The 19,075-nt window shown below is 44.9% G+C and overlaps 1 protein-coding gene across 2 annotated transcripts in view; it reads left to right on the top strand.

The window, feature by feature from the left end:
• The first annotated feature begins 8,650 nt into the window (after positions 1–8,650).
• Positions 8,651–19,075, top strand: part of SAR1B (secretion associated Ras related GTPase 1B) — a 470,631-nt gene continuing 460,206 nt past the window's right edge. The window contains exon 1 of one of the 2 annotated variants that reach the window (XM_086931492.1): positions 8,651–8,890. The gene's annotated coding sequence lies outside the window, so the exon portion shown is untranslated. The remainder of the gene's footprint in view (positions 8,891–19,075) is intronic. The other variant, XM_086931493.1, reaches the window with a different exon arrangement.

Genomic DNA, 19,075 nt, shown 5'->3' with positions numbered 1-19,075 from the left:
GGACACCATATTCCTTTCTGAACCTGATATCCTAAATAAGTAACTTTTGTCTGATAGTACTCTAATTTTGTTGTTGAGACTTTATGCAGCAGGTGCCATGCAATTGTGTTCAATTTACAAGCCTAATTTGTTTTTGTAGCGATCATAAGATCATCAATAAATTGGACCAGGACTGGCTCACAGGGTAATCTCGGTGCCCAAAATCTTTCTTGAGAACTTGTGTAAAGATTGATGGGGATTTTGTGTACCCTTTTGGAAATCTGTCCTACACCAGTACTTTTTTTATATTAAAAGCAAAAAAGATACCTACTATTCTGACAATGTGGAATAGAAACGAATACGGAATCAGTTACTGTGAACCATTCTGCATCTACTGGAATTTGAAACAATATCACAGAAGGATTTGAGACAACTGGAAAACATGGAACACCTATATCATTGATTGACCTTAAATCCTGTACTTTTTCCAATTCCCATTGCTTTTACTTATGATAGGGCTGTTACACTGGCTCCCCTTAACTAACCTTAGGACACCTTGCTGCGCCCTCTTGTCAATCACTTGGGTAATCCATTCCTCAAGTTAATGTGAAAGTATATACTGTGATATACGTGGATTGATTTTGATTGCTTTCTGTTTTAATGTGCATTGCACAGGCTTAGCACTTTTATTAAGCCCAGTGTCTTTACCTGGCAACTGCAAATCTATCCTTTTCACAGTCTGTACTAAATCTAGAGGTATGTCCCCTTGTGTGAAAACTGGAAAATCATTGAAATTCCCTGACTTATTTAAATTAAAATTCAACATGTCATTTGTGTGAATGTAGACACCATCAGGTGTAAAGTAAATTACAGTATTAAATTTACAAAGTACATTTCACCCGAGTAGGTTCACATGACTTTTTCACTAATAATAAAGTCACGATTATCTGTAACTGAGCCTAACTTCGCTGGAACAGAAGTGGCTATTTTATGAACCATTTGTTTTTTTTGCAATGCCTACAGCTTGTATCTCTAGGTTGGGAACTTCAACTGTAGAACGGATAGCACCAGTATCAAATAGGAAGGACACCTTCCACACATGGCCCAGTCTGGTCTACCTCGAGAATTGCACTAAGCATGCAGTACTTCTCCACTCTCAGGCACCATCATTGTGTCTGACTAGGACCTAGGTCCTTGTGGTCCTGCCTGGGTAGCTTCAAGCTTTGGAAAGGAAAAACTAATCAATGATTCTCTTGCAAGCAGTTCTGCAGCGTTCCTTTGCACCTGTACATTCTGAAGAAATTGTATTGCATTATTATATAACTGCTGCAGTAAGGGTGGTGCTGAAGGCAAAGCTCAGTACAGTTGCCATGCCATTTTGTGACATCAGACATGCATTTCATTGTCAGGTTGCTGCACCTGCATTCTCACGCTAGAATATCTTTTCCAATATCTCCCTTTACCACATATGTGACACACTGTAGGCTTGATTGTCCCATTGTTATCATTATTATTGAAGCCTCTACCTCTACTTAAACCTTGACCTCTTCCTCCACCTCTTGGAGACCGGGAACTTGAACACCTTAAGATAACATAGCAAGGGATGTCAACGTATTCCTCTGGCATAATAACACTTGACCTCCTTGTTGGAAGAACTCAGTCCATGCCACCATCATCTTATTCTTTGACAACTTATTTTTATGGATCAGTACTATTCATTCAAGCCACAGCAAGCCATGAACATCCACAGCTAGTTGCCTACAACCCAGGGGGCCAGCAGTGTCCAGTAAATATACGAGTCGCAGCTTACAGAGCTGTCCTTCTACAACCCTGAGTCCAGCAGCGCTACTGAGGCAAACTTAACGTAATAAACACAATGAAACCCCAACAAACCTCCCCCCCCCATTTTCCATCAGAATATACAGTTAAGTGGTCTAAGGTAGAAACGTGTTGGGCCACTGTTGAATGATTAAGTGGACAAGAGAATCGATAGACTTAGATTGGGGCATAATTCTTCGTAGGCGATGCTATGGGGAGGAACCAGAGCAATTTAAGGTAAGTCTAGCATGTTAATTCATTAAATTTGAATGAGAGTATGCGAAGGAATAGTGTCCACAAATCGGCATAGGAGTCGCACTTTTGGTCAACAGTTAGAGACAGTTTTTCCATGCCCAGCATGAACCATAATTTGTGTAGCCAAGCGGTGTAATCAGGAATCCTCTTGTGGTAATCACGGATACAATGACCAGGACACAAGTCGGTGATAAATGGGGAAGTCTTTAATTGCCAGATACAACTCCTGTGACCCCAGCCACAGCCTCGCTTCTTAGAGCCGCCTCACACAGTCCCCGGCGCTCGCCTTGGAATGCTGGTCGCGGTGACATTCTAAGTGATGTCACCGCGAGCAGCTCCATTACATGCGAGGCGCCGGGGGAGTTATATATATGGAAGATACCACACATCCCCCTTCCCTGCGGAAAGAAAAGCATAAACATAACAAGAACTGAAGAGCGCACCAGGTGGTGCGGTAACACCCAACGGGGTGTGGGACAGTCTGACTATCCTAGGCCTGGTGAGAGGATTGAGAAAACGGACAGGGTAACCCTGTTACATCATTACATACTGATCAAAATGTCTAGGTGGTCTGGTCACCCTCTTGCTAGGCCTGATGGTTAGGTGGGGAGTCATGGTTTGCCTCTTAGTGGTGGAACTAGGGTCCCGCCTAGGGTCTCCCTCCCGTCCCCTTGAATTCTCAGGTGGATGGTACTTTACAACCCTCCCAAGGTTCCATATTTTTCCTTCTTGTGTCTTGACAGCATTTTTGAATAGCTTGGTGATCTTGGTAGGGTTGGTGTACTCTGACCAACTTGCCTTCCCTGTCGGAGCTCTGATTTTGATGCTGTCTCCCACTTTGAATTCTACTTCCTGTGTGGCTTTGTGCCGGTCATAACCTTCTTTTCTCTTTTCCATGGCTTCCTTTTGCTTCTTCAAGCTTTCAGCTTCTTTGGATCGGTCTGACCATCCCTTGTGCCACTCCATCCATCCTGGGGCTAGCTTCGTGTTGGGTATCCTGGCGCGGAGCAATTCGAACGGGGTGACTCCCGTCGTCTGATGTGGTGTGAACCTGTATGCCTCTAGCCGCCTCCACGACTCCTCCTTCCAACTTATTCCGCTTGCTCTGGCCAATTGGATGCTCTCTTTGAGGGTTTTGTTAAAGCGTTCGACCATGCCATTAGTTTCTGGGTGGTAAAGGGCGCACCGCTTGCGTCTGATGCCTCTTCCCTCCAGGAAGTCTTCCATCTCCTTCGAACACAGTTGTACACCGTTATCGGTCAGAATGTTGCTAGGTAGCCCTTCCTGGATAAACACCTCCTCTAGAAAGCTGATGACAGTTTTGGTCGTGACTTCACTGACAAACTTTATCTCTGGCCACCTGGAATACAAATCCACAAGCACCAGAATGTAGGGTGTCCGCTGTTCCCCTGACATGGGGCCTACGATGTCCAATGCCAACTCGACCCACGGTCCTGAAGGGGGCGGCCTGCACACCATAGGGGGCGTCTGTTGCCTCAGGACTTTGTCACTGCTGCTGCACGGAATGCACTCTCTGATTCTCCTTTCAGTGATCAGATCCATGCTCGGCCACCAATAGCTCTCCCTGAGTCTCTGCTTGGTTTTTGTGATGCCCAAATGCCCTTCGTGGGCTAGTTCGACCAGGTTGTTTCTCACCGTTGCAGGAGGTACAAGTCTCTTACCCCTGAATAGACATCCGTCTATTATGGACAACTCATCTTTAATGGCCAGGTATGGCCGCAGGTTTTCATCTTGTTTGTCACCGTGCTTCCAACCGCCTCTTACTCTTTTGTATATCTCCTCCAAGATTTTGTCTTCTTCTAACGCCTTTCTCCATGTTTCTTCTCCCATCGCCCTCTGGATGGTGCAGACATCCTCCATCTGAAGGTCCTCTTCTTCTTCATCCGCCTTCTCCAGCTTCTCCCCCGCTCCTTCATCACTGACGAGCCTAGATAGACAGTCAGCTGCGAGGTTCTGTGTCCCGGGGACGTATTCGACGCCAAAGGTGTATTCTTGAAGGCCGACTACCCACCGCCTTATCCTGCTGGAGATGGCATCTAAACCCTTCTTGCTGAAAACTTCCACCAACGGCTTGTGGTCGGTTCGGAGGGTGAACTGAGTTCCCCAGAGGAAGTCTCTGAACTTTCCTAACGCCCAAAATACTGCCAAAGCCTCTTTCTCGATCACAGAGTAGTTGTTCTTGGACTTCTGGAGTGACCTTGAGGCAAAGGCTATGGTTTCTTCTCCTTCTTCTCCAATTTGGGTGGGGACAGCTCGCAAACCTTTCGCCCTTGCGTCGGTGGTGACTATGGTTGCCCGGTTGGGTATATACGACTTCAAACTAGGGGCCTCTGCGAGTGCCTTCTTTACGTCCTCGAACTCTCTCTGGCACTCCTGACTCCACCGGAATTCATTCTCCTTTTTCAACAGTAGCCTGATGGCATATGTTCTTCCCGCCAGGTTCCTTATGAACTTTCCGTAGAACTCTAACATCCCCATAAATGACTTGATCTCGTCCTTGCTCTTGGGGGGTGTCAGGTTCACGATGGTGTTTTGCAATTCAGCTTTTGGACATATGCCCTCATTTGTCACCTTGACATATATATATATACTTATATATATGGAAGATACCACACCTCTCTGTGCCCCTGAGGGCTAGAATCACCTGATGAGCCTCCCCTAATGCCAGTGCCATTTCTTCCCGCGGGGTGAGTGAAGCGGGTATGTCAAAGGGAAGTCTCAAAATGGTGTATACTGGGAATCTGGGAATCTTGGAATCGAGGTCTCAACGGCTTGGCCTATGTCATTAAGTACACACTCCCAGTAGCGGGCTAGCTTCGGGCAATACCATAGAAGGTGGAGCAACGTTCCTGTCCCCCAACAGCCCCTCCAGCACTCTTTTGAACATTCAGGGTTTCAGGTCCGGAGCTGTGCTGGAGTCAGGTTCCAATAGGACACGATCTTGTGCTAGGGTGACCAGATTCTCAATACAAAAAACGGGGACAGGTCATAGACATAGAAGTAGGACTACAGTTCGCAGTAACCATCGACATAAAAGTAGGACTATTTGACAGCTGTCATAGACATAGAAAAGGGACTGCAATGATAGCTCCCTCCACAGACCGAGATGAAGCATTACAGACGACAAATCAGAGGTCTTTTATTACTACTTGCACGTCCCTTTGTGACTACCAAAATTCATAAACTTAGACTTTTGGTCTAAGGTTACCATTTTGAATCATGCCCAAAGTACTGACGCTGTTAAGACCAAGTGCAAATCAGCTTGAAGTGCATATTGTCACTGAATTCTAGCACTAAGCAGTGAGCCCGTCATGTGGACATCCCCATTCTGCTGGCTTACAAGGCCAAACTCAAGTTGAATTTGGGCAGGAGAGGTGTGGCGAGGCAACGGAAGAGCTGCCTGTAGAGCCTAAGAATGTACAGAATGAGTGACTCCATTGTATTGCCTCTTGGCCACACACACACACAGACTTGCACATAGCGGCCATCAGTGACACGTACACACAACATGCATGGCACAGCACCTTTCACAGGCCGGCTGATGTAACATGATTTCTCTGTGCTGGCCTAGATGCTCACTTGACACTGCTTACTAATGCCACTACACATGATCTATCATCTCCCACATAATTGCTTATTAGTAGCTCAAGGCTGCCGGCCGCGCTGGACCTGACCAAGAAAGTGTGTTCTTCACAGGGCCTGAGGCTGGCTTGCCAAAATGCTAGGGGGTGGGGCGTGCTCCTGTCTGCCCCAGTCAGTTTTCACTTGACTCACTGTGGCACGCCGACATCCCAACTGTGCTTTACTTGGATGATAATAGAAATTAAATTAAGAGCTTACAAGATGCTTGTAGGTGTCTCTCGAAGGTAGTGCTCGTGTTTGTGAAGGTGGCTGATACTCAGATGTATACCTGTGGTACATGACTGCTAGCTGAACTGAAGTTGAAGTGCAGTAAAACACACTAATTATCGGAGCATGAGTATGGAAAATAGAGCAGGACGTTTATTTTGTAAATTAACTAATTTGTACTGAGCGGCCTCAAGTTGAACAGGCCATTCCTTGAAAAACTTGGAAACAAATGTTGAAGTGTTGAGAGAGACTCGTTTGTAAAATTATAAACACTACAGCGCACTAGTGGTTGGCTATACCTGAGACTTCTCTGCGCCTCCAGGTGCTTTGCTGCAGCTGAAACATTTTTTGTTGCTCAAATTCAATTTAATGTAATATATTTCCCTCTCTTCATTGCTTGATTTTGCTCGTTAAAAAGTGTCACTCTTAGTCATTCAAATGTCACTCAGAATTACATTGAAAATATGAAAATGTCACACATAGCAATATAAAACGTTGGCAGCCATGGCTGCATAGTCCTGCTTGCTAAGGACTTGCCTCGGATTTTCGGAACATGAGTGTTTGCAATGTCTAATTCGACCGGGACATTACAGATGAAGATATTAAACAACGCTGGGGCAAGCATATAACCCTTTTTAAAGTAATTTATACATTCTTGGATATGCAGTTTCCATCCCCAAGTTTGATTCCAACCCGTACGTGGCGCTGCGTTGTACAAAGAGAAGGGAAATCCCGAGAGAAAGGGTCTCTCTTCAAAGGATTTCCCTTCCTGCTACAACGCTCAGCTCACCTAAGTGATGTCACTTTAGGCAAAGAGCATGCGAGGGTCTGCTCAACTGAAACACCAATAAAAAACCGGGACATTTCTTTTTTTTTTTGATTTAAAGATTTTATTGAAAAATAAAAGTGGCATATACATTGGCAGTTGTTACACAGTGCAATTTGTTGTCTCTTTTCCTTGGCCTGTTGCAGAAGGGAAAAAGAAAGGAGAAAGGAAAGAAGAAAAGAAAAAGAGGGGGGGGTCGTTAGTGTGGCTTCTTTAAGTGTTCATCGAGAGGTTCCCACATGAGCTCTTTGGGAGTGTGTTCTTTCGAGAGGTTGCCTGTGATGTTGTCTGCTCCTCTTAGGAAGGTGACCCAGTTGATCCATGTCTTGAAGTTTGCTTTCGCCGTGTTCTTCCAGTTCGTTAAGATTATCTTTAGGGCCGCTGTGAGAAGCAGGTCTAGTAAATCTCTTTCTTCCTTACTGTTCAAGTTCGTCGTTACGTGCCCTGTCGCCAAGGTCGCATAGTTGATAATTAAGTCTGTTTTGAGTATATCGTTTATGAATGCGTTTATCTGGGCCCAGAACTTCTTGACTCTGACGCATCCAAAGATGAGGTGTTCGAGTGTACCCTCCTCCTTCTGGCAGTTCCAGCAGTCGCCTGATTCTGCTATGCCACTTTTGTGGAGCCTGGATGGGGTCCAGTAGGCTCTGTGGAGTAGCCAGTATTTTGTTTGTGCCAGTTGTGGGGTGATTTTGTTTTTTGTAGCTGAGCTCCACATTTGTGCTTGTTCCTTTTCGTTTAGCTGTCTGCCTAGGAGTGTTGCCCATGAGTTTGTTGTCTTCTTGTTTAGAGACATGGTGGCTGGGGCGATTAGTTTGTAGATTTTCGCTGTCTGGTGGCCTGCCGAGTTTAGCATTTGCACGTACCTGACGATGCTCGGTTCCTCTCGGGTTAGGTTTGCTCTTATGTCTACCCTGGACACACTTTAAAAACCTGGACATTTCATTGATTTGGAGAAAAGTGTCGGGACACCGGGACACTTCTCCAAAAACGGGGACCGTCCGGGGAAAACCGGGACGTCTGGTCACCCTATCTTGTGCTTGTCATGTTATGAGCTGTATGCCGACCTTTGTAGTAGATATCTTTCCAGTCGGATGACAGTGACACCGCCCCTCCCCCCACACGAACCCCCGATATTTTAATTCAAGAACGAGAGATGAGGGTAGTGCATACTGCTGCTCAGTAATGAGTTTTCAATTTACCCATGCTATGCTTAAAGGGAAGGAATTAGAATGTTGCAGTGAAATGAGCATTTCATTTTACGCTGAGAATGCGATTTATAGCATCAAAACTATGTGTGTAGCTAATAACATTTGAATTTGTTTGCAGTACTATTATGTGGAATGGCCCTCGCTCAGAATCTGGGTGATTTATTAGGGCTAATAAAACAAATAGGAAATAAAGTCGTTGCAACGACCCTGGGTTACTTGTGAATGATGGTCAAGGTTACGGTGTATCTGTTACTTCCTGTGCCTTTAATACACTCACAATATCAAGATGATGATAATGGAGGGGAGGCTGTTTGGATGCCTCCCCCCCCTCCCCCCCCCCCCCCTGCACCTTCTCCCAGCCAAGACATGAGTAGCAAAAGGCATTACCGTTTATTTACATGCGCTTTATTTTCTTTCACTAAAACACAGCACTGTTTGTCACTGTACCCAAGCAGTACTGAAAGGACCAGTCTTGGCCAGAGCCTATCGCCTACCTACCCTGAGACTGATTAACATCCAAACTCCCCCTCCACCTTCCAGAGAGACCTTCGAACAGGCTGACGGCCTCTGTCCCAGACCGCGCGCGCAGGCCCCCAGCCATGTGTGTACAAATGCCTCCTGCCACGTTGTGATCAGCTGTTCTCTCCGTTCACTTCTACTGTGTAAGCACGCCGCTCTGTCATGACTCGGCACAAGGGGGCGGGGAATGGTTTCCCTGCGACACCGAGCCGGAAACATCTGATCTGGGTACAAGCGGGCTGGGAGCACACGCGCACCTGCTGCTCCTCTGAAGGCTCATTACAGCAGCCGTGGACTCACTCCGGGCGGGCAGGCAGGCGCGAGGCGGCAGAGGGGCCGGCGGCAGCTGAGGAGCGCGCGCTCACGACACCTCTCATTGGCGGGCTGTCACTGGAGTCGCAAGGGCAAGCTGGTAAGAGACTGCAGCGCCGGTGCAAAGAGAGGGCATGCGGCGTGCTCGCCGCTTGAAGCACGTAGGTGTCTTTAGGCTCGTAATGATACCATTACCAGGTATTCATTCCCGTGTCTCTAGCACTGACTGACTCAAAGGAAGCTGTGGTTCTGTCGCTAAGTTTGACCCTGAGTTCTATTCTCAGCTTGTACACGTGACTACATCGTGTGGTCCTAGGGAAATAACTTTTTCCGCCTATTGTCCTAATTTGGTAATGTCTAGGACATCTAGCAATATACTAAAGGTAGTCTATATAAAAAAAAACTGCAGTTCCACTTAACCTCGAAGCGCCTCAAGGCATTGCTTTGTAGTGTTGCGCTGTACAAAACTCGGAACTCACTTCATCGTTCTGACCAGGGATCTAGAAAGGTCTTTCTCTTTCTTAGATTACTTCATCACTGGTGATTCAGCAGCCTACTAATTGGTGATTCTTATTACCGGGCTACACAGAGGGCAGTGTACACCTCCCTTTGTAGGATGGGCTACTTGGCAGGTAACTGGGCAATTCTCCGAATCTCCGCTCCCGCAGGTCTGTGTTTTAGTTTCTATGCTGCTCCCAGCCCGGGAGGTTTGTGCGTGCAGCTCCTTTTACAGCAGGTGCATTTGGTTAAACAAGTTTTACAAGTACCGCATTCTCGTTCTCCATTCTTCTAAGCGCCTAGAGGCGATTTATTTGGATCTATTGAATGCGTATAGAAACAGCACCATAGCAAGTTTCACAAGTGCGCTTGTGATAAAGAACCTCAAAATTGGGAGAGATGGAGGAAAAGAGCACAGTACTGCCCAAGGTTCCATGAAGAGGGGCATTTTATCCCGGGGTCCGAATTATGCGCCTTGATGCCCTTGAGCTTAGTTCGCGCTTTATAAATCTTCTTTCATTCATTAGTTCATTCATGCGGGTTTAACATCGACATTCAATTTTCTGTTTCTTAGGGAGGAAGGTTGTGACACTGTAAATGTACACACATTTCCTACGGGTATTTTACTCTATAACTTCCAGGTGAAAGTGTCTCTTTCTACAAATTTACTAAGATTGGATAATCCTGAAAGGTCATCCTTTCATTGTGACACAGACTTCTATGTGGCAACCCTAAAATGTACCAGGGTGCACTTGCATTCCCCTGGCATTGGCTTTGCAGTACACTCCACCGTTCTGCTTTCACAAGGTACTAACATTAGCGAAGGCGGGAGCTGATTTCGATGGAACACGGTCCTGTATTTCACAATCCCTGTGTTGTTGTACCTTTGGTCCTTAGGTTTCTGCTTCTGCCTCAATGGTCCTGTATTTGCCTTTGTTCTGCTGTCTGCAGGGCGTCCTCTTATGATCCACGTCGATATCTCCCGGGTTCTTCTAGCACCTCTCCCTGGGTGCAGAGTATCAAGAGTCCAAAGGGTAGCTCCTAGGTCCAGTTTTTTTTCTTTTTCCTTTGGCACCTGTAGCGCTGGATTTTTAATCAGTGCATGCATACAAATGCTCAATTGGGACAGTTTTCCACACATCACATTTCAAACTCCCATTCCTTAAGCCCATTATAACGACGGAAAAACGGAACTGCAGGTGCACGAATTGCAAAGTGATGTCTGCTAAATAGTCACCACTAACTGATGGTGTCACAGGTGACATGGTGCCATTTGGCACTGCAGATGCGTGTGCCAGGCCCAGGGTGATTATGGTTAGCCCGTTCGTTTCTGCATCTGGTTATAAAGCATGATTTACACCTCTACGGTTCTTTTTAGGATTCTCTGTTTTTGGGATATTTCTGTTTTTCATTAGGAGAACATCGCCTCATTCGATCAGAGGCAGATGTAGTGCCATTCAGGGCCGGGCTGGGATAGACAATAGCCCTGGGCACTAAAGTAAAAGGGGCCATCATTAGTGAATTAGAAAGCTAAATATAAAAGAGTCCCATTTTTGCAAAATGGGGCAGTTTGGAACTTGTTAGGACATGCTGTATAAGTGTTTTGAAAGGTATGGCAGACCGCATCGATTTGAGCTGCACACAGGCAATGTTTGTTTTCACGTCAGAGTAAACAACAGTCAAAAACGGGCCAAGCAGACCATAAAACAGGTCCAAAAACAGGAAACGAACGGCCCATGTACTGACCTTTTAGACCAGCCCTTCGGACACTGCCTGATTGACATATAGGCCAGGCCAGTCCGACCCCGGCGCCATGCCATTATTGACCTCGGCGAAACCCCAGTCTCCCTCCGCTCTCTGCTTAGTGCGATAGCCTGCTTTTACTTCTCTGGTATGTGCTTGTTCACACATTCACCCTCCTCCTCGGAGCCCTGGCGGGCCGAGGTTTAATCCGTCTTTGTGAACGAAGTGGATGCGGTTACACAACCGACGTGCCTTTTGGCACACGAGTTCCAGCTCATGACGCACTTTTTAAATAACCAGCCCCTTATGAACTCTGTACCATTCTCTGCCAATATTAACATAATATAACGTGTATTTGCAAAGCGCACGTTCACCCTGAAGGACTTCCTGGCGCTGAGTAAAATACTGTTTATTGATACCAAACTCAAAGGTACTCATTTTATCGACCTCAGAAGGATGAAAGGCTGAGTGGACCGCTGGGATTTATACCTGTGACCACGAGGATCCATTATTCCACTAAGCCACCAGACCCGCTATGATGTCATTTTGACATACAAGATGGACCTCGACTCTATGCAAAATACAAAGGCTTCTTAAGACAGACAAATACACCTAATCACACTATCCTATCGAAAACATAATTCACTAACGGATAATTTAGTCTTTTCCTTAACACCGTCCCTTCTGGAGTAAATGTTGCTCTCGGCAGAAAGTAAGTCTCCATGTGCACTCTTCTTCTATTAAAAAGTATCCCATGTTGGTTTTAGAGCCAGTCTTCAGTTTTAGGTTTGTCCTGCGCCCAAGCTTTTAGCCTGTAGAAGCACTTCAGAAACAGCCCTGCAGAGCAGCAGTGCAAATTAGATGTGCATACTATGATTATTTCACTACGGAACACGTATGATTTATGATGTCAAACCTTAGAAAGAGAAATAAAACAGGATATTTCTTTCTATCAGTGCCTTTTTGAAAGAATACTGCCAGATGTGTAACGCACCACAAATTCTGTTGGCGCAAATAATGGAACGTACCATTTTTATGACAAAAGAAGGAATCATTATTTCCACACTTTTTGAATTACGTTGAAATGACAAAGGATTTTTAAAATTTATTTTGCAGACAAAAGGCAACATTTGAGCACATTAATTATTATTATTACAATTTTTTATAGAGCGCGTAGTCACCCTGAGGTATCCCAGCGCTGAAGATCCTTACGTCTGTGGGTCCGGGGGCAAGGAGGGGGAGGGGGGGCGGGGAAGACAGGTTCGGGGGGAGAACGTTAAGTTTAAGTTTAAGTTTAAGTTTAATAATGCCTGGGTAAAGATTTCACCTCATTGTCAGGAGCTTAATACAGGAACATGGCAATCAATAACTGAAAGGTAACCAGTTAACGTTTGTTGAGTGCTTGCTGCTGCATTACACCACAAGTACACCTATTTTCTTAATAATCAATATGTATGTATTGGGGTTGGAGGAGTAACCCTCTCTTGCTCCAGGCAGTTGGCTGTATGGTGTACCATTCTGCCTCCTTTGGAGTGCTTCCTTGCAGTGAGTGAGATGCATTGTTTTCAGCAGCTGACATTCTGATGCCATCTTAGAATATAGACTTTTCCCACTAAAAACAACACATTATAATTGAAACTTAATGCTTACTTTACATATGATATACACAATTGCAGTATACTTGCTAAGTTTTATTTTGAAGGCAGATCATCTTTTTGTGGGCAAAACTTTTGCATAAAAAATACATGATTTTCTTTAAAAATAAGACTTGAACTGCATTTGCTTACCTTTCTTCATCTTATTTAAATCAGGCTTTTTTTACCTTACTCATTTTACTTTTAATTTAAACATTTTGTTTTTTTAATTATACTTCTGTTGGTCTGATTGATCCAAATGCACTGACTTGTGCCAAGGAAAGAGTATAGTGGCTGATGGGTTGCGTGCTGTTGAATGTTGTGCAACCAATATTTGTGCAAATGATACATTCACCTCAATAGACCATATCCCTACTGCTATTATCACAATCACAGCATGTAGTATAAGTGGTGACCACCTCTTCATCCAGAAGAGGTGATGTCATGTGCACCGTATTGTGGGAAATGTAGTTGCTTATCCCTTTCTGTGATTGCTGTCACATACCCTAAAGGACTACATCTGCCAGGTACCATTCCACTTAATAATTGTTGCCAGTATTTTGTGTGTCACTTTTCTCACACTTGGTGTGCAGCTGCTTTGCCTGGAGAAGATGTGTGGATATTTTTACTGCTGCAATCTGGCATTGGAAACGGCCTTTACAACGCGTGCTGAGCCACGCGTGCCATTTCCCCACAAGCGGAACCACACTTGCCTTAACCACACATAGGCCTCAACCACGCATATGCATATTTAAGGCAGTGTGCAGTCTAGATGCGGGTATGGGCGGGCACACGAAGTGGAAGGATCAGACGTGGACGTGGTGTGGTAAGTGGGGCTTGGGCCAGGTTTTGAGGGGTTGGGAGAGTTTGTTTGTAAGGGTTGTAGTTTTTAGGACTTAGGGTTGGGGTAGTTTTTAGGACTCGGTGGATCTTGGTTGTTTTCAGGGTTTTGGTTTGTTTTCCTGGCTCGGGGTGTCAGAGTTGTTTTGGGAGCTCAGGGTGTCGGGGTTGTTTTTAAGGCTGGGGGGTCAGGGGTGGTTTTTAGGGCTCAGGGCAGGAGGGCTTGGGTGTGATATTTTCCCACATATCCTTTTGCCAATGCCTTTTCCACGAAATTGCTTGGTAAAGACATGCGTGGCAAAGGAATGCGTTATTCAGACACATTCGTTGTTTGGGCAGCGTTATAGAGGCATGCGTAGTTCAGCCATGCTTGCCTCTGTCATACAACCATCCGGTACCTTTTGGCGCAAGCAGCTTAGTTTCAATTCTCCTCTTCTTTCCTCTTCCCCTTTTGGGGTCTCGGCTGTCAATTCCTGGTACATTCTAATAACAGAATTACTTTTTTTGCAATAGCACTAATAAAATGTGCACAACTTTTGATGCTCCTGCCACCAAGAATATAGGTTTTTTTAATGACACACATACTGTTTTTCCTTCTTCTGTATTTACACTTGTGGTCTGAATTGCAGAGCGGTGTGCCACTAGCACATTAAGTGACAAATTAATGTTTCTCAGTTTACTACTCCATGTAGCAAATTAAAAATATTCTAGGAATGAGATAAATACATTCAGATTCATGCCATTTTTACATTGTTGAATCCTAAATTAAGCCAGTGCAGTGTGATCGGTGGGTGATGAGAGTCGCCTCTGGCTTTCTACACAAGTAGTTCCACCAAGGCGGACTTTACCAGCAGGCCTCTACACACCAGTGATCCCAACACATTGCCTCATTTAGTAGACTGCAAACCTCAGTTGGTAGACTCCCTATGTCACAGTGAGGCACGCTTACACATTTCCAATAGTAAATCACACCACGTTCAAGTAAAATACTTACATTCTGGTAAAAAATGTAAGCCATGAAAAGGAAGTAACACCACTAGTTTAGTCATTTGAGCATTTGTCAACAGTTCACTTACATTCACAATTTAGAGGCAGTACAGACAGTTGTATTTTATCGAAGACTGAAGCTTGGTGACCCTCGTGTGTGCTTTAAAAAAATAACCTTGTGTGTGTTGTTAATATAGGCATCTACATAGATCAGAACAAGTTGGTTTGGCTGTTATATGCTTATGCATGTAAATGGCATTTGCTGACGCCTGTATTAGCATGCGTACGCTCATTAAAGCGTGAACTATTATCGTTGACACTAATTGTTGTAAGTTTTGACCTCCTTGACCAGGAAATATTACTTGTTGGACTCTGCAACGGAAACAACAAATGTTGGCAAGCGGGGCAAATAACTGTCAGCTCGTTAGTTTTTTATTTTTATTTAATCGGATAATCAGATGTAGTAACTAGAATTTTACTATTGTTGAATTATATTATGTTCTTAATTTTTCATGTAAGGTTTTAATTAACTAAGGCATGAGATAAATACATTGAAAAATGTAACAATTGAAAATGCATAATTTCTAATAAAACTGCGCTGCCCTACCATTGTACAATTCCAGTGGCTGTAGTATAACCCTGTTGATCTCGAAAAAACATTCCCCCAATTGGTAAGTGGGGGTTTGCTCCTGGATTTGAATTACTTTCCACCAGTAAACATGAAATAATTTGCAGAAAAGGACATTTCCGCAAGCTTTCCACATTTGTGGGCAAAGGCATGTGCTTAACTGGTCATAATTGGACACATATTAGATGTGCTGTAATGTGCTTCTCAGGGCAGAAACGTGTGGTAAGAGGGTTACTGAATATTTTTAACACAAGAGAAGTTCATCGTCTCAGTCTAGTTGTCCCAATTACTGGAGCTAAACCTTAAGGCTCTTCAACAGACAGCCTCTGACTGCACTTCTGGGACCTTTTATGCTGGTGGTGGTGTTGTAACAGGCCTAGCTGTAGCTTGTTTCGCAGAAGAGTATATGGGTCCTGTTTTTATTAAAAGACACGGTGAACAACATATTAATAAAAGAAAACAAGGGAATGCACTGCTTATCAAAAGGGACGGTCGAAGGCTGCCAGTGAGGTAGAACAAGGAATCTGCTTCCTTAGGAGCAAGGGCCCTCACACACCCCAAGGGGTGTCATGCTTCATCATCGGGGAAGCTCCCCGTTGAGCCTGTGCTGCAATTCCCAACGGGCACCGCAGGGGGCTTTTTGCAGGAATTCTTTTGTTTTTGCCAATGTGAAGAGTGAGGTGTGATGGTGAGTGTGAAAAGTGAGTAGATTGCTCAAAACATGTGAAGCAAAAAATAACTAAAAGAACCCAAAATACTATTCAAAAACTGGGTTCTTTTGTTACAGTTAAAAACATATGATCTGGCTATAGATTGTTATATTGATCCAATCCAGCACAAAGTGATATTTTAAAAGAAGGTCAACATGTTTCATGCCCTATTACTGTCATAAAGATCATGGCATTTCATTAGGACCAGTGTCCTAATCTAATCATGCAAGGGTCATAAACAAGTACATGTGATTAATACGTACCCTAGATAGATCCCACTAGTATGTAGTATACCTCGGGAGAAAATACGACCAAATCATAGGGGATAGAGAGTGATAAGAACTACAATTTTGTTGCTGGTTTCCCTGGCTTGTGAATTTCCACTGATGTGGCCCACCAGAGGTCTGGTGGCTTTGTTCCCTCATTTCTTGCCTCAATATACATTTTAAGTAGGTGGGGACCAAGGGTCCCGATGTTTTTTTTATTTCAAAGAATTTGACCGGTAGTCCATTGGGGCCAGGGGCCTTTCCCGAATTTAGTTTTGTTATAGCTGCTAATATTTCAGGGAGAGTGATTTCTTCCTCCCGGACCAAACGATCCTCAGACGGAAGGGTCTGCATATTCACCATGGCTAGGTAGGCTTCTATTTGGTGGGCTTCCGCTAGTAGGCTCACCCTGTAGAAGTACTCGTACTATTGTGCAAATTCTTCATATATCCTCTTATCTGTATCATAGACTTCTTTATTGCGGCCCAATATGCTTTGGACCCAGTGCGCCTCTGCCTCTCTTCAACCTAGCCAAGCCAGGCACTTGCCAGCTTAGTCTCTTGTGTTATAGACATGGTGTTGCATAGCCACTATCTGATTTCTTGCCACATTTTGTATCAGTGCTCGATATTTCTTGCGCAGGGCCCGATCCTGGGAAGGGATTCAAGACAAACCCAGGAGCTCCTTCTAACTTCATCAAGCTATGTTCTATGTCCTCTCGTTACTTTTTTTCCCTCTTCTTTTTATGTGTTATTACATTCTGTACTCGATCCCTAAGTACTGTTTTATAGACCTCCTAGAGTATGACCGCCAAGTCTACAGATACTTTGTTATGTGTCTACCCCAGTTCCCGTAAGAATATCTCAAGTCTTTATTCCCATGCAATCAGCCTCCATCCCAAACCTGAGCAACAAGGTCGTCTCCCCAGGGTGAGCCAGAGTGGCGAGTGGCCAGATATTCAGCCCTATCTATCCTATCTAACTCTCCTGCCGTGGCAAAAATATAATCTAGTCTGGAATACACCCTGTGGGTTCCAGAGAAGTAAGAGTATCTTCGGTCTTCAGGGTAGCAGCAACGCCAAAGGTTTGATACTTGCAGCATGTTCGTGAAACGTACCAAAGGCTTCTCTCTTGGGATATGAGAGGTAGAGCCTTATTGATCCATCTTAGGGATCATAACATCATTAAAGTCTGCCCCAAGATGTGAAGAAAGGATTCCGTCTCCAACAGTATCACCCTGTCTAGGGTGGGATGTAGCAGTCGTGGCGGGCATATACACAAATTAGTTTAATGTCTGTCATCCCCCACATGCCCCACACAACAGTCTATGTCCCGCTGGGATCTGTCCAAGACCTCTGGACCTGAAAGGGGAGAGTCTTCCTAACCACAACTGCAACTCCCTGAGAGCCAGAGGTGAAGCCAGCATGAGCCAATGAGGTGTAGGCCCCCCTGCTCAGGAAATGGCATTGGGACCCCATCAAGTGGGTCTCTTGCAACAAGACCACATCTGTATTTAATCGCCTAATATAAGTGGCCACTATCTCTTGTTTAACTTTATTGCCCAGTCCATAAACAAAAGAAGGTGACAGTGGTCAAACAGCTCAGCTAGAACATCACAAAATCAAGGTAGGCGTAAAAACACAAACATAAAGTAACATACGCTCAAATAGGCAAACAAACACTACATCACCCATCTAGTGTTTGACATATATAAGAAGGAAGCTTTCAAAAATTCATAACATGATAAGATTTCCAGAGCTCCACATAATTAGAATATCTTGATCCATGAATCTCAGGTTCGTCTTGGTCAGTGCTCCTCTGGTTAGCATGTGATGTTACTTTGTCCGAGTCTTGGCTTAAGTCATCCTCTGTATCTCTTCAATGTGTCCCTTCCTCTCCATCTATCCAGGATTGTTGGTTTCCCTGTCTCCATAGGTCGTCATTAGATTCTGAGGATCTCCCACCAGCCGCTCTGCTTCCATCTGTCCTTCCCAGTGATCTGCCTCTTCCTCCTCCTGTACGGGCCTGATTGATGGTCTCTCCTTCAGGCAGTTCCCGGCCTCCTCTGGTGTGGCAAAGAATTGGGTCTTGTCTTTGTAGATCACTTTCAGTTTGGCTGGGAAGACCAGCATGTATTGTATTTGCAATGATCGGAGCTTGGTTTTCACTGTATAGAATGTCCGTCTCTGCTTCTGTACCTCACAGGAGTAGTTTTGGAGTTTCATGATGGTGGGTGATTAATGTTTGAGGTTCTCTTAGTTGCCTCGCTTCCCTAAGGATCATGTCTCCGTCCTAAAAGTTCAGTAAGTGGACAGTAATAGCTCGCAGGGGAGTTCCCACCAGCAGCCGGGCTACAAGAGCTCCATGTGCTGGCTCTATAATAAAACAGGTGGAGACGTTCTCAGCCATGAAAGAAGATCAGAGCCACTGTCCCAGGCAGCCCACCATATTGGACCCCTGTGCTTCCTTAGGGAAGTCTACCAGTCTTAGTCTCAGGTTGTTTCGCCTCGCCTGATTCATCATCAACACTCCAGAGCTGGTCTTTAGTAATCACCTGTCCTTCTTTAATATTTTTTCCCATGGCCTGTGTGATATCTTCCAGTTCAGACACTCTACCGTCGACTGCTGTCACCCGCTCTAACACATTCCTGAGATCCTGTTGCAGCAGTGACACTCCAATCCAGGCCTCCAAGGCCATTCTGGTCGACTGGATTGCGATAGGAAGGGCTGCATTATCTGGCAGTGTGAGCAGTACCTCTAGGTCTGGCGTGTTCTCTACCACCCTGATGTATTTATCGATTTTTTTCTATGACGGGACAGTTTCAGATCTTTGTCCTTCACCATTGTAGGGTATCGGCACTGACTCCATCTCACCTCCAACTGATGGGTGTGAGTAGCTTCAGGTGTATTAGCTTGAGGATGCAGCCGAACACCACCACTGCTCAAACCTGTCCCATATTTTGGAGGAGTTCAGAGATGA

The sequence above is a fragment of the Lissotriton vulgaris genome, chromosome 7, assembly GCF_964263255.1.
Source record: "Lissotriton vulgaris chromosome 7, aLisVul1.2, whole genome shotgun sequence".
NCBI lineage: Eukaryota > Metazoa > Chordata > Amphibia > Caudata > Salamandridae > Lissotriton > Lissotriton vulgaris.
This window is presented reverse-complemented; position numbering and strand designations above follow the sequence as displayed.